Raw genomic sequence first — 27,484 nt, 5'->3', positions numbered from 1 at the left:
CCGGATGTTTCTGCCTCTCTCTGTGTTTTTTTTTCTCTGTTTTTTTTCCCTGTTTGTTTTTTTGTTGAATGTGTATTCGGGGGTTCTGCAGGTGACACCTCTCTGTCTGAACACGGTGATTGCCTTGGCAACGGGCAGTTGCAGGGGCAGTCTGTAAACACCATGTATTGTTCTATATGTATAAATGCGTAGGCTTCAAGGAGCTCCTGAAACATTTGCCTGAGGAAGGAGAAAATCTCCGAAAGCTTGTGAATTTAAAATAAAATTGCTGGACTATAACTTGGTGTTGTAAAATTGTTTACAATTTTCATATTTTGGCGGTAGGTACAACACAGGAGGAGGGCATTCACCCATCGCGCCTGTGCCGGCTCTCTGAAGGAACTATCCAATTAGTCCCACTCTCATGCTCTTTACCCATAGCCTTGTAAAGTTTTTCTCTTCAAGTGTTTATCTAATTCCTTTTTGAAAGTTATTATTGAATCTGCTTCCACCGCCCTTTCAGGCAGCGCATTCCAGATCACAACTCCCTGCGTAAAATAATGTTTCCTGATGTCGCCTCGGGTTCTTTTTCCGATCACCTTAAATCCGTGTCCTCTGGTTACCGACCGTTCTGCCACTGGAAACAGTTTCTCCTTATTTACTCTATCAAAACCATTCATGATTTTGAACAACTCTATCAAATCTCCCCTTAACCTTTTCTGTTCTAAGGAGAACAACCCCAGCTTCTCCAGTCTCTCCACATAACGGAACTCCCTCATCCCTGGCACCATTCTAGTAAATCTCTTCTGCACCCTCTCTAAGGCCTTCACATCTTTCCTAAAGTGTGGTGCCCAGAATTGAACACAATACTCCAGCTGAGGCCTAACCAGTCTTTTATAAAGGTTTAGCATAACTTCCTTGCTTTTATACACTATGGGGGCTAAATTGGGCTGCGCAGTGCCCATTTTGTAGGCCAGATGCCATCTTGGTAAAGGCGTTCGCACTAGCGCAGGTAACGAGTGTTAGCAGCATGTAAAGTAGGGAGAATATGTGGTGTGCAACGCTGATTTAAAGAGTCAGATGTGATTTTGGAACTCAATGCTCCAGCCAACGCACAACACCTTAACCTCGCATAGCTGAACAGGCCGTAAACAGCATGGAGGACCCCCCAACCAGTGCTATTTAAAGGGACCATGCAGGATTACAGGTTAGTTGCTGGATTATTGCTTCTGGCTGCTGATGCATTTGTACCTGTCTTTTGAGGTCTCCTATACTTGAATACTAGGACTAGGGGACATAACCTAAAAATTAGAGCCAGGACTTGCAGGAGTGAAGTTAGGAAACGCTTCTACACGCAAAGGGTGGTAAAAGTTTGGAACGCTCTTCCGCAAATGGCAGTTGATGCAAGCTTAATTGTTAATTTTAAATCTGAGATCGATAGATTTTTGTTAACCAAAGGTATTAAGGAATATGGGGCTATGACGGGTGTCCTTGTACACCAGTCACTGAAAGCGAGCATTCAGGTGCCGCAAGCAGTTAGGAAGGCGAATGGTATGTTGGCCTTCATTGCAAGAGGATTTGAGTACAGGAGCAGGGATGTCTTACTGTAGTTATACAGGGCCTTGGTGAGACCACATCTGGAGTATTGTGTGCAGTGTTGGCCTCCTTATCTGAGGAAGGATGTCCTTGCCATGGAGGGAGTGCAACAAAGGTTTACCAGACTGATTCCTGGGATGGCAGGACTGACGTATGAGGAGAGATTGGGTCGACTAGGCCTAAATTCACTAGCGTTTAAAAGAATGAGAGGTGATCTCATCAAAACATATAAAATTCTAACAGGACTAGACAGACTAGATGCAGGGATGATGGTCCCGATGGCTGGGGAGTCCAGAACCAGGGGTCACTGTCTCAGGATACGGGGTATGCCATTTAGAACCGAGATGAGGAGAAATTTCTTCACTCAGAGGGTGGTGAACTTGTGGAATTCTCTACCACAGAAGGCAGTGGAGGCCAAGTCATTAGATGTATTCAAGAAGGAGATAGATATATTTCTTAATGCTAAAGGGATCAAGGGATATGGGGAAAAGTGGAAACAGGGTACTGAGTTAGACGATCAGCCATGATCATTTTGAATGGCGGAGCAGGCCCGAAGGGCTGAATGGCCTACTCTTGCTCCTATTTTCTATGTTTCTATGTATATGCAGGCAGGTCACAGATTAGCCATGATCTCATTGAATGGCGGAACAGGCTCAAGATGCTAAATGGCCTCCTCCTGTTCCTATAATAAAGTTTCAATACTCTACAGGGAGTGGGCTGGCCAGCTGACCGGCAACAGCAAGGGCACTGGCAGAGTGGCAGGGGTGGGACAGGAATGCTGTCTTCCTGAGAGAGGACAGCAGGTTCATGTTCCATGGAGACACAGCCACTTGCTGCCTCCTGTTATGCGTCACCTTCTCCTGCAAGCAGGTGGGACCTGTGTCGGTGAGTGTCCTGCAAGATGTCCTGTGTCGGTGAGTGTCCTGCAAGATGTTTGGTGATGTGTCTGTCATGGTTGAATAGCTGCCTGTGTGTGTGGCCTGAGAGTTGTGGATATGCAGCTTGCAACAGTGGTAATGTGTGAAGGTGAGAGGAAGCAGCTGATCGAAAAAGTTGAGTACTGATTGAAAGAGTTTGTTGGTATGTGGGTGATGGGGGTGTAGTGTGTGGAGCAGTGGGTGCGACTAGTGGTGCAGTTGGTAGGAGACGCTACTTGACAGTTGACCTCACTCACCTTGACCACTCGTGTCAAATCATTGAACTTCTTCCTGCACTGCATCCATGCTCGTGGTGCTATGCGCCTGACATTGACTTCGTCCCCTACTGCCTCCCTCTGCCTCGGGAGCATATGTCTGGAGGGCCTCTTGCCTCCACCCCCCCTCCCCCCCTGCGGATATAGGATGCCCCTCCTTCTGTTCACCTCTTGCACCATGGCCCCTTGTGCATCAGCAGAGAACCTCGGTGCACGGTCTCCCGCAGGCCCGGTACAAACTCAGACTGGCTGTTTGGCGGAGTCTAGTGTTCAGATTGGAGGATGTGGGATTTAGGAGTGCGCAACCTTTATTCAATGTTTTAAAATAACTCCACAGTTTGTAAACACAAGGACGGAACTTGCATCTGTGTTTTACGTGTGCTTCGTCCGATCTCTGTTCAGGCTCCGTGAGGACTCGTATCTTATATTTTGCAAATAAGTGGTGCAGGCTACCCTTAAGAGGTGCAGGCTGCCTTTAAGTGGTTTCCAGCCACTTGCGATGTCGGGCCCCCTGCTGGTGATCAGCCAATCAACAGTGCAGCTCGGCCTGGCTGCTCGCAGCAATCAGGTAAATCGCCAGGAAGCTGCCTGCATCTCAACGACCGGACGCAGGTGCGCCCAGTTTCAGGAGTTATCCAATATAATATTTTGGGGGCTATCAAAAAGAGCAGTGGTCCTAATACCGATCCCTGGAGAACACCACTGTATACTTCCCCCGTCTGAAAAACAACCGTTCACCACTACTCTCTGCTTTCTGTCCCCAGTCAATTTTGTATCCACACTGCCACTGACCCTTTAATTCCATGGGCTTTATGTTTATAAAAGACTTTTGGGTTGTTTTTTATGTTATCCGCTAATCTTTTCTAGTACTCTCTCTTTGCCCCTCTTATTTCCTTTTTCCATTCTCCCCTATACTTTCTGTATTCAGCCTGGTCCTCTACTGTATTATGAACCTGACATTTATCATAAGCCTCCTTTTTCTGTTTCATTTTAATCTCTATATCTTTAGTCATCCAGGGAGCTCTATCTTTGGATGCCCTTCCTTTCCCCCTCATGGGAATGTGTCTGCTCCGTATCTGAACTATCTCCTCTTTGAAGGCCTCCCATTGCTCATTTACTGTTTTACCTGCCAATCTTTGATTCCAGTCCACCTAGGCCAGATCCCTTTTCCAACTCACTGAAATTTGCCCTCCTCCAGTTGAGTATTTTTACATTTGATTTTTCCTTGTCCATTGCCATAACTATTCTAAACTTAATTATATTGTGATCACTGTTTCCCAAATGCTCCCCCATTGAAACATGCTCCAATTGCCCCACTTCATTCCCCAGAACTACATCCAACATTGCTTCCTTCCTGGTTGGGCTGGAAACACACTGATCAAGAAAGTTCTTTTGAACACATTTCAGGAATTCCTCCCCCTCTTTTCCCTTTACACTGTTACTATCCCAGTCTATATTGGGATAATTGAAGTGCCCCATTATCACTACTCTGCAGTTCTTGCATCTTTCTGTAATTTGCCTGCAAATTTTCTCCTCTATCTCCTTCCCTCTATTTGTTTGCCTATAGTATACACCCAGTAGTGTAATAGCTCCTCTATTGTTCCTTAATTCTGACCAAATAGATTATGTCTTTGAACGCTCAAGTATGAGATTAAATTCGATAACCCCCGAAACAGGGCGCGGGCATCTTGGTGCGCGATTAACCTGCGCCCGGTGCTTCCGATGCAGGCAGCATGTGAGATTCGTGTAGTCAGCACTAACTGTGCTGCTGAGAGGCTGCTCACACAAGCAGGAGACCCGAAATGGGATATGGCCAGCACTAGTTAAAGGCAGCCGGCTCCCCTCTTAAAGGGGAGATGCACAGTCGATTGAGAGCAGTGCAGGATGGCAAGCAGAATGGCTGGACTGGTAAGACAGCGCGCCCAGGGTTCTCTGACAACACACTGGAGACACTGGTAGAGGGAGTGGACGAAAGGAGGGCCATTCTGTATCTGCAGGGGGGCAGGAGACCCTCCAGACACCAGCTGCGGAGGCTGTGGGAGGAAGTGGCCGAGGAGGTGAATGCCAGGAGCATAGCACCACGCACATGGGTGCAGTGCCGAAAAAAGTTCAATGATTTGACACGAGTGGTCAAGTTGAGTGAGTACAACAGTCGAGTGGCACATCCTACCAACCGCACCCCTGCTCCGCGCGTGATACCCACCCCATCACCCACCCACCAACAAATGCTGCCCATCCGTACAAAATATTGCACTTTGGATGCTGCATCTCACCCTCACATAGTACCACACTTGTAATCCACACACCCACCATTCACAGCTCACTCACACTGGCAGCTATTCAACCATGACAAGCACATCACCCACACACCTTGCAGGATACTCACTGACTGCCTTGCCTTGCTGGAGAAGGTGGTACATAACAGCCGGCAGACCGAAAGACTCGAGGGAGGACAGACACGCCAACACGTCCTCACACCCCTGGAGGAGACCGTACTGGGGATCATTGGGCGGGCCATCACTGCGGCCGTGGCCACTGGCGGCACCAGAGGTCCCAACGAAGGGGGTCTCTGCATACCTAATCCTCCTTCTCGTTTCCCACATCTCACTCATCCCACAATCTTTTCTGATGCACTTGCTACAGATGGTATCAGCACGCACGTGTTACTTTCTCCTCTCCCCGCTCCACAACTCAACCCGTCTCCTTTTATCATTGTAGATAACTAAGAACTGGAGCCGGCACCTTCCGAGGAGGAGGAGGAGGGAGACACTGAAGCCACACCATCACTCGATCTGACACTCGAATCCACCAGCTCAGAGACTGACACTGCGCGTCCTTTAGAGGTTAGGTTAGACGAGGGATCTGCGCATGGTAAGACACCGAACACAAGTGTACAGGAGCTGGGGCGGGGGGAGCAGATACCACGTGCCAGCTCGCTGGAGGGCGCGGTCGCTCAATGGTTCTGCTGCTGAGATGTCAGATGAGGACTTTGATGGGCCAGGCTACAGAAGACGGCTGATGGGCGAACACCAACAAATGCTTGGGGCACTGGAAAGCCTGCGCACAATGACAAGGGGCAAGGAGGAGTCCACCTCGAACTTGGCACAGAGAGCTGGAGCCCATCCTTACCCACATGGAATGGGCGGTCACCTCCATCAGCGCACTTGTGGAATCCACCATGATGCAGTGTCTGATGGCCAATGTCGCGGCTTCCACTGCAGCACAGACCGATGTCATCAAAGGTCTGACTGCATCATTTGGAGCTCAGACTGCTGCCTTGGAAACTCAGGCTGCTGCTATCGTGGGTCTGGGGACCACTGTGGAACGGGGCTCTCAGGGCGTCACAGCACTCCAGCAATCCGTTCTCCAGCTGATCACCAGGATTGCTGAGGCGCCGCCCCGGGAGAGTGGCAGTGGTGCCACGGCAGTCGGACCTGTATCTTCTCTCAGACGACAGCATTCCTGCTCCTACCCCTGCCACTCCGCCAGTGCCCTTGCTGTTGCCTGTCAGCCAGCCAGGCCAGACTGCTGCAGCCCAGGCTGAGATGGTGCAGTCTGAAGCTGAGTCCTCCCGGCCCAGAGCTGCTCGAGCTCATCTCCCAAGGCCAGCTGCATGCTCCTCAACTGAAGGCCAGCAGCCTCCCACCACCCTTGCTCCAGCCACTGGGAAAGCTCCTCGTAAAGGCACACGAACAACAGGCACTGAGGGAATGCACAAGGGTGAATAGTCTAATGTTGTTTACATCATTTCATTTGTTAATTTATAAATGTGAATTTGAATTTGCATTTGGTAGTGGTTTTTATTTCGACAATGAGCTGAGGGAGGAAGCAATGTGTAATCATATGGAGGGCGATTTGATGGTCATGTGGGAGGGGACGGGTTGAGAGTGTAGGACTGTTGGTGATTTGGGAGGTGCCGTTCACGTTATTGATATGGCTCATGGATCAGGTGAGCACGCAGAGCCCTGGCAGACAGGGCCGGTGTTCCTTGTTGCCCCCTTGCATCTTTCTCCACTTCCCCCTCCGTCTCGTCCTGCTCATCCTCAGCCTCTTCCTCCTCTTCTTCTGCCTCTGGCTCAGGGTCTTGCCGGATAATCGGTGGCAAGGGCTGTTCCCTCATACGGGCGAGGTTGTGCAGCATGCGCCACACCATGACGATTCTTGACACCCGTTCCGCTGAGTACTGCAGGGCTCCACCAGAACAGTCCAGGCTGTGGAAGCGTTGCTTTAGGATACCCACGGTGTGCTCAATGACGTTGCGTGTGGCAGCATAGCTCTCGTTGTATGCCTGCTCTGCACTTGTGCGTGCATTCCTGACCGGAGTCATGAGCCACCTCATGAGGGGATAGTCCTTGTCACCCAGTAGCCAGCCTATGACTTGCCAAGCTGGTTCAAAGATATCTGGTATGTTGGACTGCCGCATAATGAAGGCGCCATGACTGCTGCCAGGGTAGCGGGCATTGGCCTGGATGATGCGCTGCGTGTGGTTGCACACCAGCTGCACATTGAGGGAGTGGAACCTCTTTCTGTTCATAAAGATGGCCGAGTTGAGATATGGAGCATACATGGCAATATGTGTGCAGTCAATGGCACCCTGCACCATGGGGAAGCCTCCAATGTGAGCAAACCCTTGTACTTGCTCCTGCTGCTTCTCTCTATCAAGAGGGAACGTGATAAATCTGTTGCGCAGCTCGTACAGAGCCTCAGTGACCTCCCTTATGCAGCAGTGCACTGCAAACTGCGAGATGTTGCACATATCGCCAGCAGAGGCATGAAAGGATCCAGAGTCGTGGAAGTTGAGGGCCGCGATTACCTTGACAACCACAGGCAATGCTGTCCTTGCCCTGCTGTGAGGCTGCAGTTGTGGCTGCACCAGGTGACAGATCTCCGTCACGACCTCTGGTGAACTGCAGTCGTCGGATGCACTGATCCCCACTCATCTGGTGGTAAGAGTGGTGTTCCCTGAAGGCCGTCATGGGATATGGCCTCCTGCTCACTTCCCCGCACCGCCTCATCCTCCTCCTCCTCCTCCTCCTTGTCCGTCTCCTCGCAGCTTGACCTGCTCTGTGTGGCCTCTTTGCATGCTCCCAGTCATGTTCTATGCCCAGCGGAAGCCCTAGCAGGCCACCCATGATTGCCAGGAATCTTGTTCAAATACTGTTGTAAATTACATCAACTGTAAGGCAGTACCTGCCAATCTACTCTCAAATATACTATAGCAACTCTCTGTAAGTATAGGAAGCTTCAACAAACACTTCCTATTCTGCCAGCAGCCAGAAGCATTAATCCAGCAACTAATCTGCAACACCTGCATGATCCCTTTAAATAGTGCTGGTGGGGGGTCCTCCAGACACTCTAAGATATGTTCAAGTGTTCGTGGTTAAGACAATGATTTGAGTGAAGTGTTAAGTGCCAAAACGGTGTCTGTCCCTTTAAATCAGCGTTGCGCACTGATCTAACGCATATTCTCCCTACTTTACATGCTGTTGGCATTCGTTATCTGCGCCTGCGCGAAACCCTTTACCAAGATGGCATCTGGCACACGTCACACTAGAAGTGAGCACACGCGTTCCAGATGCCATTTTGGAACTTTGGGAAGCCACGTAGCACCAAAACAAAAGGCGCTACACAGCCCAATTTCTAGCCCATCATCCCTTTCCAGTGTTGTAAGAGTATCTTTGATCAATACAGCCCCCCCGCCCTTCCATTATTTCCTTCCCTATCTTTCCTGAATGCATTGTAGTCAGGAATATTTTATCCAATCCTTCCCTTGTTTGAGCCAGGTCTCTTTATTGCCACTATATCATAATCCCACATAGCTAGTTGTGCTAACCTTATTCACTAACCTTATTTACCGCACTCCGTGCATTTACGCACACGCACTCTAAACCCATCTTAGTCTGCCTCGCATTCCCCCCTGCCTGATCCCTCCTACTTCTGGTCTCCTCTTTATATTAATGTTGTTTGTCTCTCCCAGTCCTCTGTTCCTTGTTTCTCCTCTCCAATGCTTCATCCTGATGCCCCTCCCCCGCCAAATTAGTTTAAACCCTTTCCCATGGCACTAGTGAACCTACCCACGAGGACACTGGTCCCAGCTCTGTTGAGGTGCAACCCGTCCATCTTGAACAGATCCCTCCTGCCCCAGGAAACTGAAGCCCTCCCTCCTACACCATTTCTCCAGCTACACATTAATCTGTCTTATCCTATTATTCCTAGCACGTGGCACTGGGAGTAATCCAGAGATTACCACCTTGAGGTCCTCCCTAGCTCCTAAAACTCTGTCTGTAGGACCTCAACCCTTTTACTACCTATTGTAAGGAAATATAGGTTAAGATATTTAAAGAAACCAGGCTTGAAAGGGTTAAGTAGTCAAAGCTTTAGCTGAAAGTACTGTGCTATAACATAAACTGCTTTTAAATTAACTTACTGCAGCTGCAGGCACTAACGGCCATGAGAAACTTGCTATTACAAACTAAGGGGGGAACTAATGGTGCTCGCCTTCCTTCAGACACTGGAATGCTGAAGCTAGCCATCTCCTGACACCTTCGAGGCCTATGCGTGTTGTCTATATGATTGGGTAAATTAAAGGGAGTATTTTGGGAAAATACTTGATTGGATGTACTTAGCTGCAGTGAGAAGGGGGGGCCAGGGGTTAATTCAGTGTACAAGTAGCCAGCCCCCACTCAGACTCAGGGTAGAGAATTGTAAACAATTTTACAACACCAAGTTATAGTCCAGCAATTTTATTTTAAATTCACAAGCTTTCGGAGATTTTCTCCTTCCTCAGGCAAATGGACTATAACTTGGTGTTGTAAAATTGTTTACAATTGTCAACCCCAGTCCATCACCGGCATCTCCACATCAGGGTAGAGAAGAAAGAAAGTGTAGGCGAGAAGCAGACACACTCTCTACCTGGAACAGAATGGGTAATATAATTCTTGTTCTGTACTGATAACTACGGCTTAGACACTTTCATGTGTTGATCCTCGTGTGAAGTTCATAAAATATCACTATATCCAATTGGAGTCAGGCCGAATCTTTGTTCAGAAACTGATAACCTTGCAGCAGGACCTGACATATGGTAATACTTGTTTTCTTTAAACGAGGCCCCGGGGCTGACCTATTTGATCAGTACGTCAGTTTGGGAAGGAGACCTTTGGGGTGTGCAGGCAACTTGCGTTACCTGCCAGTAGACAAAGTGTTCCATAGTGGTCAGCTCTACGGAGGTAGAGAAGGCATTGTTAAAGCAACTTGAGAAACTAGACGTAGCGGAATTACTGTCTATGATGGAGCATGATGAGGGAAAAAACCTATAAAAAGGTGGCTGATTATGTTCAGAAACGAGTGGATGGGAAAAAGATTAAAATGGCGAACGGTAGACAGTTGTTGGTCTATGCTGCGCATTTCTGTGCGCATCAGGGTGACCAGATAAGAGGCGACCTGGAAAAGGAGCTTTGCCAGATGTTAGTACAAGAAGTTAATAGGACACAGGACCTATCAGTAATGTTACAACAACTGCATAATAGTAATTGTACTGCGGCCGCACTCACCGTTGGGGCACAAAAAACTCAGGAGGTTAGAAAAGGTGAACGATAATTTGAGTTGAGAATTGGAGAACGCAAAGGGAGCCTTGTGAGAGATAATGGATAAACCAAATAGGGAGGTCGACCACACTAAATGCAGACTTAAATTCTACCAGTTGCAAGGGAAACCGGGACGCCAGTCTGCCTTAGTGTTGGCTATCACTGCGGGGAGTCTAGGGGACGACATAGACTGAGATCAACTAGACAGGGAGGTTGCGTGATGTCACAATCCAGACTGTGGCAATTGGGAAAGTCCTGTGAATGTAATTGCGACCCGGACACCAACACCCCAGGGAGGGGGAGGGGGAGGGAAGGCAGTCACAGTGGTCCAGGAATCCGTCCCTTTAAAACCTGATTCAGCCTTGGCGAAGGAACTATGGCTTATCAGGGACGGAGGCAATCCTGTAGTGGTCTAGGGCCTGGGGAGATTTTAAAAGCGTTCACACCAAACTAGAAGACGCAGACCTTAGACGGGTGCTGCTGGCAGCTGTAGAACCTAAATTAAAATCATTCCTCCCGGCAGCAGTTATGCTGGCGGTTGCTAATTTGGACGCCCTACTAACAGAGGAGAAGGAGAAAACTTTTAAACAGGAGAGTCAATACAAGGTCTGATAAATGGTCTTTCCCACATGAGGTTTTAAATCGGTTCAGAATTGAGTTAAGTCGGAAACATTGGAGATTGAAAATGGAGTGCAGAGGTAAAAGATAAATTATTTAAAACAGGAGAAAAGGGAAGAGGGAAGATTCTGTCTCTCTTCTTCTGTTACAAACTACAGAATTTTCTTTAGTTTGATTATTTTTAATCCCTCCAAATCTCTCTGAAAGAGTGTGTGTGAGGTGTGAAAGTTTGCTGTTGGCTGCTCTGCTCCCTTTTCACAGCTTGTTATAGGAGAAGGGGAGTGTCACAAGCTACAGAATGTGTTCTTTTGTTTTCAGTGTACTGTCTCTTTAAAAAGCCTGTCCACAACGTGAGTGCTTTCTTTTCGCTGTTGCGGGGTACAGCCCCTTTTAATATGTTCTCTTTTGTGTAATGTAACACAGATTTTGTTTAACTGTGAAAGCCGTTATTTCCAGTATTTTCAGTTTTTGGAAAGGCGCGCCCAAAGAAGAACGAAACAAAAGACAATGAGCATGATTTTATCGGGGGTGTGGTGGTGGGTGGGGGGAGAGTCCCAGTCGGGAAACCCGGAAGATCGGGTTTCCCAGACGTCCTTACGATTTTGACGTCAGGACGTCTTTTATTTTTTTTTGACTGTTTCCTGCCCGACAGGCTGGTCTCAGTCAGACGGGAGAAGGAGGAAGAGGACGTGTTCAGGTAAGTGTTAGATGGGCTGGCGGGAGTGGTCATCAGCAGGTGGAAGGGGGGGGGTCAGTCACTGGGGGGATCACCAGGAGGTTCAGTCATCGAAGGGGGGTCAGTCACTGGGGTCAAGGGTTATCGTGGGGAAGTCGGAGATTGTGGGGAGGGGGTCGGAGATGGTGAGGGGATGCGGAGATCATGGTGGGGCGGGTCACTGCAGGTAGGCTTGTTGGGCCTGGGAGAAGCACTCCTGCTCCTCCGGGCCCACAGGCTGTGCTGTAAAGGTACTTGCTGTTTTAGGCGTTCTCTCCTCCTCTCACGTGGCATGAAGGAGAAGGCCCGGGAATCCTGGCCCCCGGGAGCTAAAAACAAAAAATCTGTCAAAATGGAGGCCTGCAGCCTCCTTGAAAACTTTCACTGACCAACCCGCCTCCTGAGAGCGGGTTGGTCACCCGCCCCTTATCCTGCCCCCGTGAAAACCAGAAATGGGCAGGATGGAGGCAGGTTGGAGGCGGGTTTTAGATTTAAAAAATTTTTACAACCCCCCCCACCCCCAACCCATCCGTTTTTCCCATTTAAAATCATGCCCAATGTAATTTACTGGGTTTTAATAATCACGTGGTATATTGATAACTTTATCTGTTCTGTCGTGTTTAATTCTGATATTGCTGAATTAAAATTGGAGTTATTGAGGTTAACTAACCTATCAATTGTGAAAACCAGACTCTTATTGTGGCCACATAAAGTTCTGCTTCTTATAAAAAAATATGAGTATCTCAAATTCCGGACATGCGATTATTACATATGAAAATTAATCTGTTTGAAGTTATGTTGAGTATTGGTGGGTGTGAACTGGTGTATAAGGAAATAATGTGTGTAACTGTAAATTGAAGACTGATATCTTATTATATAGTACAGGGCATCAAGTTTGATAATTTTGGGATAGTTATCTTGGTTGTACTAAAGCGTGATAATTGTTAGCTCAGACAGCACCCCTTTTTATCTTGTAATTGGCTGTGGTCAGAAAAAAATTTGACCAAAAAACAGAAATGTTTAAATAAAGGAAATCTTGTATCTCCTTGATAGAAAAAGCAGGAAACCTAGAACAGCTAGGAGAGCTGGTTAAGATCATACCCACAAAAAGCCTGTGAGAAAGGAAAATCGGAACGCAATTGTTGTGTTATGGTAATGACGGCAAATTATAAAACTTAAGAAACAATTACAAACCGAGGGAGACCTCAACACAAAGTTGATGGAACAAAAATTAGAGGTGGAAAACCAATTAGCTCATACAACTGCTTACAACGTGACTTTGGCTGCGTCAGTAGATTACCTTCAAACCGAAGGTGCAAATAGAGCCAGAAAATTAGCAGCATGTGATGCCGAACTACAACAACAGGAAGGTCAGGATAAAATGTGATAACAAATTTGCCTGTGTCACCGGATTAGATAAAGTTGCACTTATGACCACCCACACCCCCACCGAGTTGTTACTATCAGGTGCATTAAAAGATTTAACTGGAGGCCGATCAGCACAGCAAGCTGAATTAGCCACAATGGCCTATGTCCTCCAGGTGGATGATGCGGAACGAGCCCTGACCACTTTCTCCACAGCCATTTTACTTGTTTGTCACTGACTGATTACTTACCTCTCTGGGATAAATGAGGATTGACCTCAGCGGATGGAAAGCCATTACCCACCGCTGACCTCTCACAAAATCCTTTGGAACTGTCCCGAAATCGAACAAATTTGGCTATTGTAAAAATAAAGACACATTCTAAAAACACGCCATAGGCGGCAGAAAATGGAAAAGCTGATTTATTGGCTAAAGCTTTCCAGTAGAATGGCAAATGGTGGGCCCTGCCCATTAGTGAGCGACCTCAGATGGCTCCTATCTGAGCGGCTTGTGAAGAGTTAAGTTTGATAGATTTGCAAAACAAGGATACCTGGATCCAGCAGCTGCAGGCTGTTGTACAGGGCACAGGCCCATGGCCTCAGGGATGTCCTAAAAATGAGGAGGACATCACCGACAAATTGGTACGTTACCAGAACCAAATGGTCATCCCCTCAGAACTGAGAAAAGAGATTGTCTGATGGACGCATATGTCCAACTGACATCAGAGCAGAGAGAGCTTGGTCCAAAGACTGCTTGAATAAGAATTATCTTCAATAAATGCTAAATGTTTTAACAACAATTGGAATTTAATCTGCAACATTTGTAGATAAAAAGTACTCTTTTAAAAAAAAATGGAGATGAACGAAGGGAAATGCTGTCTCCCGACACAAAAGATTTTTCTTTAAAATTACATGGAAGCGATGTTGAGATATGCTGAGAACGCTGCGTGCGTCTGATGATATCCGGCACTGTCATTTTGTTTCTGCAAAGAAGTTAACCCCTTTCCAAGGACATCGACACCTGTTTTAATTCACCAAGCAACAACCTTTGCATTTATTTAAAATAATTGGCATAATTTAATTGGATCTTTCCCCTCTGTGACAGAATGAAATCATAAAATCATGAATTGCCAAATTAACCCCTTGGGCTCTCAAGAAGAGCCATGATGGATTTTCTGTGCTTCTCTTTAAACAGCGGCTATGGTTTTCAGGACCGCCTGAGTGTTGATGATGCAGGATTACCAAGAGTAGTTCTTTGACATAAAAATGGCTTCACAAAGTTACAGAGCAACCTTTGCTGGAGAAATGTTGGTGCAGGAAATGGTCCAGTGGTGTGAAGAATTTAAGACCTTATCTGCAGACATGGTCAGAGATCAAATCTCACAGCATGGTGGACTAAGACTTAAAACTTGGATTTCGATAATTCAAAATTACATAGAGAAGGAAAAGCAACCATCAGCCTTAATTCAAGCTGCTTTTCCTGTTTTGAAAAAGTTTTACCAAGAGTAATTACAAGCACTTATGTTTCTACCGTAGAACCACAAAGCCTGGACATAATTGGCTTCAGAAATTGGAGTTGATAAGATAAATTGATATGAGTTGCTGTTCAAACACGCGAGAAGGGAAAATTTGCCTGTAGTTTAAAGAGATAATCAAATTATATTTTGAAATAAAATGAGTCCAGTCTAAGTGGTTCCTGTCCAATGCTGTGTATCAAGGAAGAAAGTATTTTAGGGGAAATAAAATTGTACATTGACAAGTCCTGTCAGTCCAGCAATCCTACTCTCTGAGATAAGAATAATCTTGAAAAGATAAAATGGACTCAGGCACAATATTGCGGGATATTTGAAAAAGGTTCAAAAAGAATTTAAGTAAATAAACAAAAAAAAAATTGAATATTGGACCAGCCTGTAAATATTGTATTGGACAGTAAAGTTCCTCCCAGGCTCTTGATTGGTAATATAATGGATTATATAAAATTGGATGAGAGGAAGTGATTGAGAATTAAAATATAGGTACAGAGAAATTACACCACCCAATGGGAATTTCTCTAAAGTCACTGTCCTGGGCATGATTTACCCAAAGATATCAATCTGGTATAAATGTATAATCTAGTGAAGGTCAGGAAAGTGTAGTTGAGAATAGTAAATTGATAGCTTTCTTTTGAAGATATTTGTGTCCTTGCCTATACTAAACAATGAAAAAACTGCATTGGATAGCCCGGCCACTACCTGAGACATCAGGATCAGGCAGGGGGAGATAAGCAAAGTCCTCCAGACACCCCCCCCCCGCTCCCCTCCCCCAATCTTTTGATAAGATAACCTGAAAGCCCAAGAATGGCTACAGTGGGCTTGAAAGATACAAATGTGGACACGATGGGCCGAATGGCCCCCTTCTGTGCTGTATCTTTTCTCTGGTTCTATGGTATGTTTCCATCAATTGGGAAATAGAGACCAGGATAAAGAACATGATAACAAAGGCCTATGGCATGGTGAGCTATTGGAACCACTCTTTAAACAGAGCAGTTGCTCTTACAGGATTTAATCTTACTGGACATATGATGTGTGCCATGGAAAACAGGTTCAGAAATACCATACGGAAAAAGAGACTGGCCAGCAGAAAGTTACCTGTGATATGTTACATGTGAGGCAACCAGTATACGGAAATACATGATGAAGATGCACTAATGAACGGGTCTCATGTCATGCTGTTACTGAATAACAGCATGACATGAAATAGTTAATGTGGCCCAGGAGAGTGAGAAAATCTTTTACACAAGGCACTGACGCATGCTCCAAAGAGAAACCGATTAATTAATGAAACAATCAGGAAACACTGGTACCAATCAGAGGGATTGAAATTAAAATAAAGAGGGACATCGTAATTTGGATTTCCAAAATTCAGGGTTAGGTTCCTTTCAGTTAACGATGAAATTGGGTTCGGGAGAAATAATACTTAGTAAAAATATCCACAAGATGGATATTAGAAAAAGGAGAGCTAGAGAATCTTTTAAGTCCACGATTTCTTGATATTATGAAGTGTTCCTTGAAATGTTGCTTAAAGAACTTGGTCGACACGCTAATAACCTAAAGAGAGCAACCCTGTTGCAGCAAGAACATAAGAACATAAGAAATAGGAGCAGGAGTAGGCCAATCAGCCCCTCGAGCCTGCTCCGCCATTCAATAAGATCATGGCTAATCTGGTCCTAACCTCAAATCTAAATTCATGTCCAATTTCCTGCCCGCTCCCCGTAACCCCTAATTCCCTTTACTTCTAGGAAACTGTCTATTTCTGTTTTAAATTTATTTAATGATGTAGCTTCCACAGCTTCCTGGGGCAGCAAATTCCACAGACCTACCACCCTCTGAGTGAAGAAGTTTCTCCTCATCTCAGTTTTGAAAGAGCAACCCCTTATTCTAAGATTAAGGTAAGAAATAAGATTGAGTGAGGAGTCGGAGGTAGCTCCTCCTCCTCAAGGTGGGGAATGTAAGGAAATACAGGTTAAGGTATTTAGAGGAACCAGGCTTGAAAGGGTTAAGCAGTCCACGCTTTCGCTGAAAGTACTGTACTATAACATAGACTGCATAAATTAACTTACTGCAGCTGCAGGCACTAACAGTCATGAAAATCTTGCGTTCCTAAGGGAGGAAAATAACATCCCCCCAGACACTGGAATGCTGAAGCTAGCCATCTCCTATCACCTTAGAGGTCCATAGGGTGATTTATCAACTGCAGGGACTGAGGAACATTGTACTCGGGATGAGGAGAGATAACGGGGGCCACAAGGTTGTCTCTTCTGGACCAGTACATGTTCTCTATATGATTGGGTAAATTAAAGGGAATATTTTGGGAAAATACTTGATTGGATGTATTTAGCTGCAGTGAGAAGGGGGGGCCAGGGGTTAATTCAGTGTACAAGTAGCCAGCTCCCACTCAGACTCAGGGTAGAGAAGAAAGAAAGTAGAAGTGAGAAGCAGACACACTCTCTACCCGGAACAGAACGGATAATATAATTCTTGTTCTGTACTGATAACTACGGCTCAGACACTTTCATGTGTTGATCCTCGTGTGATGTTAATAAAATATCACTACATCCAATTGGAGTCAGGTCCTTCCTATGTCATTGTTTCCCACATGGACCATGACTTCTGGCTGTTCCCCTTTCTCCCTCAACATGTCCTGCACCCTTTCAGTAATGTCCTTTATCCTGGCACCAGGGAGGCAACACACCATTCAGGACTCAAGTCGGCTGTTGTATAAACGCCTGTCTATCCCCTTGACTGTCTAATCCCCTATAACCACTGCATTTCTACACTCTGCTGTGCTCTCTGTGCGGTCCTTTGCCCCGCAGTGCCATGCACGCACTTGTAAGAAATACGATTTCTAGACCAAATCATAATTATGTATCCCACTCTGCAACTCTTCAGACATTTGGGTAAAAAGCGAATTGCATCTGTGAGAATACAAAGGGAGCCAGCATTCCATAGGAAATGATAGGCCAGTCAGTTTAACCTCAGTGGTGGGGAAACTTTTAAAAACGATAATCCAAAACAGAATTAACAGTCACTTAGACGAGTGTGGATTGATTAGGGAAAGTCAGGGTTTGTTAAAGGCAAATCATGTTTAACTAACCTGATAGAGTTTTTTGATGAGGTAACAGAGAGGGTAGATGAGGGCAATGCAGTTGACGTGGTGTATATAGACTTTCAAAAGATGTTTGATAAAGTGCCGCACGGTAGGCTTATCAACAAGATTGAAGCCCATGGAATAAAGGAGGCAATAGCAACATGGATACAGAATTGGCTAAGTGACAGGAAACAGAGAGTAATGGTGAACGGTTGTCTTTCAGACTGGAGGGAGGTGTACAGTGGTGTTCCCCAGGGGTCGGTGCTGGACCACTGCTTTTCTTGATATATATTAATGACTTGGACTTGGGTGTACAGGGAACAATTTCAAAATTTGCAGATGACACAAAACTTGGAAGGGTAGTAAACAGTGAGGAGGATAGTGATAGACTTCAAGAGGATATAGACAGGCTGGTGGAATGGGTGGACACGTGGCAGATGAAAATTTAACACAGAAAAACGCGAAGTTATACATTTCGGCAGGAAGAACAAGGAGAGGCAATATAAACTAGAGGGCACAACTCTAAAAGGGGTGCAGGAACAGAGAGATCTGGGGGTATACGTGCACAAATCGTTGAAGGTGGCAGGGCAGGTTGAGAAAGCGGTCAAAAAAGCATACGGGATCCTGGGCTTTATAAATAGAGGCATAGAGTACAAAAGTAAGGAAGTCATGATGAACCTTTATAAAACACTGGTTTAGCCACAACTGGAGTATTGTGTCCAGTTCTGGGCACTGCAGCTTAGGAAAGATGTGAAGGCCTTAGAGAGGGTGCAGAAGAGATTTACGAGAATAATTCCAGGGATGAGGGACTTTAGTTACATGGATAGACTGGAGAAGCTGGGGTTGTTCCCCTTGAAACAGAGAAGGTTGAGAGGAGATTTGATAGAGATGTTCAAAATCATGAAGGGTCCAGACAGAGTTGATAGAGAGAGACTGTTCCCATTGGCGGAAGTGTCAAGAACCAGAGGACATAGATTTAAGGAGATTGGCAAAAGAACCAAAGGTGACATGAGGAAAAACTTTTTTAAGCAGCGAGTGGTTAGGATCTGGAATGCACTGCTGAGGGGGTGGTGGAGGCAGATTCAATCATGGCCTTCAAAAGGGAACTGGATAAGTACTTGAAAGGAAAAATTTGCAGGGCTACGGGAAAGGGTGGGGAAGTGGGACTAGCTGGATTGCTCTTGCATAGAGCTGGCACGGACTCGATGGGCCGAATGGCCTCCTTCCCTGCTGTAACCTTTCTATGATTCTATATGTGCCCAACATCAGGCAAAATAATTGAGAATATTGCAGAGACAATAGAAGTGTGAAACAGACACACTGAAGACCAATTGTCAGAAACAGATAACAAAACGTCCCAAGGCATATCTCCAACAAGAGAGTCTAACCACCTCCCTTTGACATTCAACGGCATTACCATCGCCGAATCCCCCACCATCAACATCCTGGGAGTCACCATTGACCAGAAACTTAACTGGACCAGCCACATAAATACTGTGGCTACAAGAGCAGGTCAGAGGCTGGGTATTCTGTGGCGAGTGACTCACCTCCTGACTCCCCAAAGCCTTTCCACCATCTACAGGGCACAAGTCAGTAGTGTGATGGAATACTCTCCACATGCCTGGATAAGTGCAGCTCCAACAACACTCAAGAAGCTCGATACCATCCAGGACAAAGCAGTCCGCTTGATTAGCACCCCATCCACCACCCTAAATATTCACTCCCTTCACCACCGGCGCACTGTGGCTGCAGTGTGTACCATCTACAGGATGCACTGCAGCAACTCACCAAGGCTTCTTCGACAGCACCTCCCAAACCCACAACCTCTACCACCTAGAAGGACAAGGGCAGCAGGCACATGGGAACAACACCACCTGCATGTTCCCCTCCAAGTCACATGCCATCCTGACTTGGAAATATATCGCCATTCCTTCATCGTTGCTGGGTCAAAATCCAACACTAACAGCACAGTGAGAGAACCTTCACCACACGGACTGCAGCGGTTCAAAAAATCGGCTCACCGCCACCTTCTCAAGGGCAATTAGGAATGGGCAATAAATACTGGCCTTGCCAGCGATGCCCACATCCAATGAACGAATACAAAAATTATCAAAGATAAGGATCAACAAGGTCATCTATGTGCGGAACCAAAAGAGATGGGTGAGATCCTAAATGAATATTTCACATCGGTATTTACGGTTGAGAAAGGCATGGATGTTAGGGAACTTGGGGAAATAAATAGTGATGTCTTGAGGAGTGTACATATTACAGAGAGGGAGGTGCTGGAAGTCTTAACGCGCATCAAGGTAGATAAATCTCCGGAACCTGATGAAATGTATCCCAGGACGTTATGGGAGGTTAGGGAGGAAATTGCGGGTCCCCTAGCAGAGATATTTGAATCATCGACAGCTACAGGTGAGGTGCCTGAAGATTGGAGGGTAGCAAATGTTGTGCCTTTGTTTAAGAAGGGCGGCAGGGAAAAGCCTGGGAACTACAGACCGGTGAGCCTGACATCTGTAGTGGGTAAGTTGTTAGAGGGTATTCTGAGAGACAGGATCTACAGGCATTTGGAGAGGCAGGGACTGATTAGGAACAGTCAGCATGGTTTTGTGAGAGGAAAATCATGTCTCTCGAATTTGATTGAGTTTTTTGAAGGGGTAACCAAGAAGATAGATGAGGGCTGTGCAGTAGACGTGGTCTACATGGACTTCAGCAAAGCATTTGACAAGGTACCGCATGGTAGGTTGTTACATAAGGTTAAATCTCACGGGATCCAAGGTGAGGTAGCCAATTGGGTACAAAATTGGATTGACGACAGAAGACAGAGGGTGGTTGTAGAGGGTTGTTTTTCAAACTGGAGGCCTGTGACCAGCGGTGTGCCTCAGGGATCGGTGCTGGGTCCGCTGTTATTTGTTATTTATATTAATGATTTGGATGAGAATTTAGGAGGCATGGTTAGTAAGTTTGCAGATGACACCAAGATTGGTGGCATTGTGGACAGTGAAGAAGGTTATCTCGGATTGCAACGGGATCTTGATAAATTGGGCCAGTGGGGCGATGAACGGCAGATGGAGTTTAATTTAGATAAATGTGAGGTGATGCATTTTGGTAGATCGAATCGGGCCAGGACCTACTCCGTTAATGGTAGGGTGTTGGGGAGAGTTATAGAACAAAGAGATCTAGGAGTACAGGTTCATAGCTCCTTGAAAGTGGAGTCACAGGTGGATAGGGTGGTGAAGAAGGCATTCAGCATGCTTGGTTTCATTGGTCAGAACATTGAATACAAGAGTTGGGATGTCTTATTGAAGTTGTACAAGACATTAGTAAGGCCACACTTGGAATACTGTGTACAGTTCTGGTCACCCTATTATAGAAAGGATATTATTAAACTAGAAAGAGTGCAGAAAAGATTTACGAGGATGCTACCGGGACTTGATGGTTTGACTTATAGGGAGAGGTTGGATAGACTGAGACTTTTTTCCCTGGAGAGTAGGAGGTTTAGGGGTGATCTTATAGAAGTCTATAAAATAATGAGGGGCATAGATAAGGTAGATAGTCAAAATCTTTTCCCAAAGGTAGGGGAGTCTATAACGAGGGGGCATAGATTTAAGGTGAGAGGGGAGAGATACAAAAGGGTCCAGAGGGGCAATTTTTTCACTCAAAGGGTGGTGAGTGTCTGGAACGAGCTGCCAGAGGCAGTAGTAGAGGCGGGTACAATTTTGTCTTTTAAAAAGCATTTGGACAGTTACATGGGTAAGATGGGTATAGAGGGATATGGGCCAAGTGCAGGCAATTGGGACTAGCTTAGTGGTATAAACTGGGCGACATGGACATGTTGGGCCGAAGGGCCTGTTTCCATGTTGTAAACTTCTATGATTCTATTCTATAAAGACTCAGGACCTGGACACAGACTAATCCTGTTATGTTAATTGCAGGAGCTTTGTTCAGTTAATTAGGGAACCTTCATGATTGGTGTATACAGGATGAGACATCTTAAGTATCTGCATCCAAACAATCAAAATACACAGAAGGAGAAGTGCATGTTCCCCACCCCCCCCACCAACCCCCCGATAAGATAGATAGAATGGACAACAGTTAACACCATAGAATGGATAAAGATGTCTGGAACAATGGGCTCCCTGGGGGTGTCCGGGACAGATGACATCATGAGACTAATGTTGTTAAGCTACCAGGAGCAAATATGCTTCAGAAAGATATATAAACTGGGACACTGTCCCACTACAGTTAGATGCAGCTCCCCGGGACGGCGGACGGCCATACTCCCTACAATACCAGGCTTGATCAGCTTGAGATTTCCTCGGGACAGGTTTATTTGATATAACTGTATTAGAACGTTGTTTTATAAATACTTGTTGTTCAGTATAACTGCATTAGGACGTTGTTCTTGTGTCTATAATAAAGCTTGCATGTTTAATCACACTCGGGCCTGAATCACGTGGAAGTTATTATTAAGAAAGAATAACAACTCTTGCTAGCATTAATAATAGCATATTTCCAACAGTGGTCTAGACTGCATTCCCCCAAGGTGTTGTCACCCTCACTGAAAACCGGTTTGAGAGTACCACATCCTGGAGGATTCCTGCATTGCCTACCTCTTCCTACCCTGCCAGATGGACACCCACTTACTGTCCTGAGCTATGGGTGATCACCTCTTGGAACATGCAGTCCAGGAAATTCTCAGCCTCCTGCAGTGATTCCAGCTGCTCCTCAAACTCAGGAACCCTGAGCTCAAACTCAAGCTCAAGCAGTGGGAGACACTTCCTCCACACATGGTCACCCAGGACACATGAAGCATCCTGGAGTTCCTTCATGGCACAGGAATTGCAGGCAATGGGTCTCCGCTGTCCCATCATTTTGCTTAAAAGTCTATCTTCTTACATTTTTATACATATATGTCTCTAATGATATATTTTTATGTTTTTAGTTTAGTATCTCCTTACTTCTATTTATTATTTATGTATACCAGGTTTTTATTTAATCCAATTTGGATCCCTTTAATATTGGTATCCTCAACTTAGTTAATTTTAATTTTATCCCCTTAGATCTAATTAATTACCCTGAATATTTATATATTTACTTATTTATTGTTGCCCCTTGGTTTAAATTACTCAGCACCTCCTTCCCCCTCTGTACCGAATTCCCACTCTCACCAAATTCCCGTCGTCACTCTGTGTAACAGATTCACCCACCTCTCACCAAACTCTGTGCTTAATGCTCAGTGTGAGAGGTTGCAGCCCCTCATCCACTATTTGAAGGGGCTGCTCCTCAACTTCTGGTTCCACTTCAATCCCACGCTCCTGATCTTTGGCCGCCCGGTGCGGAGGGGGCGGGTAAGACAGAGGGACACCTTGTGGGTCCGCTCCTGGACCTCACTAAGGTGGCCATCCACAGGTCCAGGCTGGACGTGACCCATGGGGGTGGTCACTCTGCCAGCACGCCTCTCTTCCATGGCCTTATCTGTACCCGGGTGGCCCTGGAGAGGGAGCACACTGTGTCCGCCGGTACGCATGAGGCCTTGGAACTGGCCTGTGGACATCGACAATAATATTATTATTTAATTTGATAAATTTCCTTTTTTTATGGTTTAGTTCTTTATTCGTTGTGCTCCTCTGAAAGGGGACGTTTTTGTTAGGATTTTGTTTGATTATACTGGTTTATTTCAAAAAGGCATAATCTTTCCACCCCCTCTCAATCTCCATGCCCGCACCCCGCCCCCACCCCCCAATCTCTCCATCTCTCAGCCTTTCTCTTGCTCTCTCTCTCAACAACAACTTGCATATATAACAACTTGCATTTTTAACAACAACAACTTGCATTCAATGACAACAACTTGCATTTATAACACCAACTTGCATTCAACAACAACTTGTATTCACAACAACTTGCAGTCAATAACAGCAACTTGCATCTATAACAACAACAACTTGCATTTATAACAATAATTTGTGTTTATGATAACAACAACTTGCATTTATGACAACAACAATAACAACTTGCATTTATATAGTGCCTTTAACACAGTAAAACATCCCACAGTGCTTCACAGGAGTGATTATCAAACAAAATTTGACACTGAGCCACATAAGGAGATATTAGGATAAGTGACCAAAAGCTTTGTCAAAAAGGTAGGTTTTAAGGAGCGTCTTAAAAGAGGAGAGAGGTAGAGAGGGGAGAGGTTCAGGGAGTGAATTCCAGAAATTACGGCCTAGATAGCTAAATGCAGGGCAGCCAATGGTGGAGCGACGGAAATCAGGGACGCGTAAGAGGTCAGAATTGGAAGAATGCAGAGATCTCAGAGAGATGTAAGGCTGGAAAAGGTTACAGATATAGGGAGGGGTGAGACCATGGAGGGATTTGATAGCAAGGATGAGAGTTTTAAATTTGAGGCATTCTGAGACCGGGAATTTTCTGCATCTACCCTATCGGATACCTTTATCATTTTAAACACCTCTGTTAGATCATCCCTCAAGCTCTAAACTCAGGGGAATACAAGCCAAGTTTATGCTACCTGTCCTCGTAATTTAACCCTTTTAGCCCCGGAATCATTCTGGTGAATCTGTGCTGCACCCCCTCCAAGGCCAATGTGGTGCGATGTCCAGAACTGAATGCAGGGCTGCAGATGGAGTCTGATCAAGGCTCTGTACAATTGAAGCATAACTTCCTCCCCTTTGTATTCCTGCCCGCTTGAGATAAAGGCCAACTTTCCATTAGCCTTTTTCATAACTTTTAGTACCTGGTTTCTCCCTCCCTCTTGTCTTACATAATGGAGTGACATTTGCAATTTTCCAATCCAAAGGCACAATGCCTGAACTTAAAGAACATTTGAAAATTTTGACTATTGCATTTGGAATTTCCCCACCTGTTTCTTTTAATATCCTGGGGTGGAAACCATCAGATCCTGGGGATTTGTCTATCTTAAGTCCCATTATTTTCTCCATTACCATTTTTTTACTAATATTAAATCCATTAGGTTCCTCCCTTGACTTATTTTTAGGTTCCCTTGTACAGTTGGAATTTTGACTTCTTCCTCTACTGTGAAAACGGATGCAAAGTATTCATTTAACCAATCTGCCATTTCCTTAGTATCCATTGTAGGGCAGGATTTTAACATGGCGGCCGGAAGTCAGTGGGGAGTGAAGTGGGGGGGGATGAATAGTCACGGGGGAAACCCAGAAAATTTTTTTGCGCATCAGATTGAGCAATCGCGACTAAATTGAAGGCCCTTAATGTAACTTCCGTGTTTCACGTCTCCAAGCTGTGCAGCGAGCGTATTGTGCACCCGAATGGCATGCTGGGAACTGGAGTTTTAAAGGGCCAGTGCAAAAATGGATTTTGAGGGAGAAAGGAGGAAATTACAGAAATGCAGCATCAGGAGTGTAAGGCAGCACCCCGCTTTAACGATTCCTGTCTTGAGTTGTTACTGGCTGGTGTGAGGAGCAGGAGGGAGATATTATACCCAGCTGACCTGCTTCTGCCGCCAAGAAGGCCTGGCTCGAGGTGGCGGAGGAGCTGAGCAGCAGGAGCATGGTGGCAAGGTCATGGGTACAGTACAGGAAACGCTTTACTGACCTAACCAGGTCAGGGAAAGTGAGTACAGTTACTGATTCACCCACACCCTGAGGTGTACATTACCCCCCCCAACCCCAGCTCACTTTGTCTTGCCAAGCCTACTCCATCACATCACTCCTCACTCCCACTTAAGTCTCATTATCAACTTACCTTCACTTTCTGTGCACTTCCTCACCTCCCCATTTGTGAACCCACCACTCCCACTCACCCCAATCCTGATGAAAGTGATGACTCTGTCTGATACTCATCCTCTGATGCATCTCACTCATTGTCAGCCTCACCCAAAGTGACGTATCCATCAGGTGACCACTTCACTCACGTCTGTTTTTTCTCCCCTTGTAGGAGAAGAGAGTGCAAAATGCACAGGAGAGAAGTCGGACTGGAGGGGCCCACCACAAATAGTGGCCCTGACAGATGCAGAGGAGGAGGCGTTAGATCTCAGCCGCATGGTTGAATGCCTGGCCGTTGGAGACGGAGAGACTGGCAACCCGCAAGCGGCTGGTGACAGACCTTTAACATCCCTCACACACTTTGTGAATTGAAGTTATCAATGATTGATCTGTTGCACACCTCAGTATGGTCATTGAAAACTGACTTCTGCGATGATTGTTAATATCGGTTTATGTTGTCTTCCAGGGTCTTCAAGTATCGGTGAGGAGGCAGGCACCATGGAAGAAGACAATTCCTCAGAGGAGATCCATTCTGGGAACCTGGTCACATGCCATAAGGCAGCACCGGCAGTCTGATCACATGATATAAGACAACACCGGGAATCTGGTCACATGACAAGACAACACTGGGAATCTGGTCACATGACATAAAGCAGCACCCAACTCCTAGAGGCAACACAGAGAATAGCAAGACTTATCCCCAGGCTTAGTGGGATGAACTACGAGATATGATTAGATAAGAAAGGACTTCAAAAAAAATTTTTTTATTCATTCTCAGGATCTGGGCATCGCTGGCAAGGCCAGCATTTTATTGCCCATCCTTAATTGCCGTGTGGAAGTAGACATTTTATGGTGGGTCTGAGAAAATAAGTCCCTGGAATGAACTTGAATCAGTCTCATCTGAGACATCTTCTTCGACAGCATCTCTGAAACCCGCAACCTCCACCACCTAGAAGGATAAGGGCAGCAGGCACATGGGAACACCACCACCACCAAGTTCCCCTCCGAGTCACACACCATCCTGACTTGGAAATATATCCCCATTCCTTCATCGTCCCTGGGTCAAAATCCTGGACCTCCACTGAGGGAGCACCTTCACCTCACGGACTACAGCAGTTCAAGGAGGCATCTCACACCCACCTTTTCAAGGGCAACTAGGGATGAGCAATAAATGTGAACTTGCCAGCATCAGCAACATCCCAGGAACAAATAAATAAAAATGACACATTCCATTGACACCTGGGTCACAGCACCAATAACTCAGCTGACCCATTCACACTGGATTGCTGCAATTGTTTCTCATGGTATACTCACTGTGATTGAAGAGTTTTAGTATTCAGCTGAGCTATTATGCTGGATTTCAAATGAATGTGTAACCCCATCCCAAGAATGGCATTGTAAAAAAATATTTTAAACTCATAAACACAGTAAACCAAGTCCTGCCCCAAATTCCTCCTCCTGACCCATGTCAAGCTAAAACAAATCATAGGAGTTTTGGGATTAATAAATCACGGACAAAATATTCTACCTTTTTGTCACAGGAACCTTTTGAAAGTTTCTAAGTTATATCCTGGAGTAGAGAAAGCAAAGTCAGAACAATACTTTTACACCAAGGCAGCAGGACAAGAGGTCACATATTCAGGGTTGTGAAAGGTGAGTTTAGGGCAGACGTCAGAAAGCATTTTGTGAGGCTGAGCAGCTTGGCTCAGTTAGTAGGACTCCTGCCTCTGAGGTTGTGGATTCAAGTCCCACTCCAGACATTTGAGCTCATAATCTAGGTTGACACTTCAGTGTAGTACTGAGGGAATTCTGCACTGTTGGAGGTGCCATCTTTCAGTTAAAACTAAGGCCCCTGCGTGGAGTGGATGTAAAAGATCCCATTGAACTATTCAAAGAAAGAGCAGGGCAGGACAGCATTTATCCCTCAATCTACACCTCCAAAAATAGCGCACAAATTGGCTGCTGCATTTGCCCATATAATGTAATAAACTGGATAGCCCTGTGGTGAAGGATAGAATACTAGAGCCTGGTCTTCAGTTGCTTCCAAGCCTT

The 27,484-nt window shown here is 45.8% G+C and overlaps 1 long non-coding RNA gene across 1 annotated transcript; it reads left to right on the top strand.

Moving 5' to 3' along the window:
• The first annotated feature begins 11,637 nt into the window (after positions 1 to 11,637).
• LOC137335508 (uncharacterized) lies at positions 11,638 to 26,900 on the top strand. Its single transcript, XR_010966444.1, has 3 exons — positions 11,638 to 11,665; positions 25,605 to 25,763; positions 25,899 to 26,900. It is a non-coding gene; the product is annotated as an uncharacterized lncRNA (long non-coding RNA).
• The last annotated feature ends 584 nt before the right edge of the window (positions 26,901 to 27,484 follow it).

Source organism: Heptranchias perlo, chromosome 19, assembly GCF_035084215.1.
Source record: "Heptranchias perlo isolate sHepPer1 chromosome 19, sHepPer1.hap1, whole genome shotgun sequence".
Lineage (NCBI taxonomy): Eukaryota > Metazoa > Chordata > Chondrichthyes > Hexanchiformes > Hexanchidae > Heptranchias > Heptranchias perlo.
Note: the sequence above shows the minus strand (reverse complement) of the source record. Positions and strands in the feature narration are given on the sequence as shown.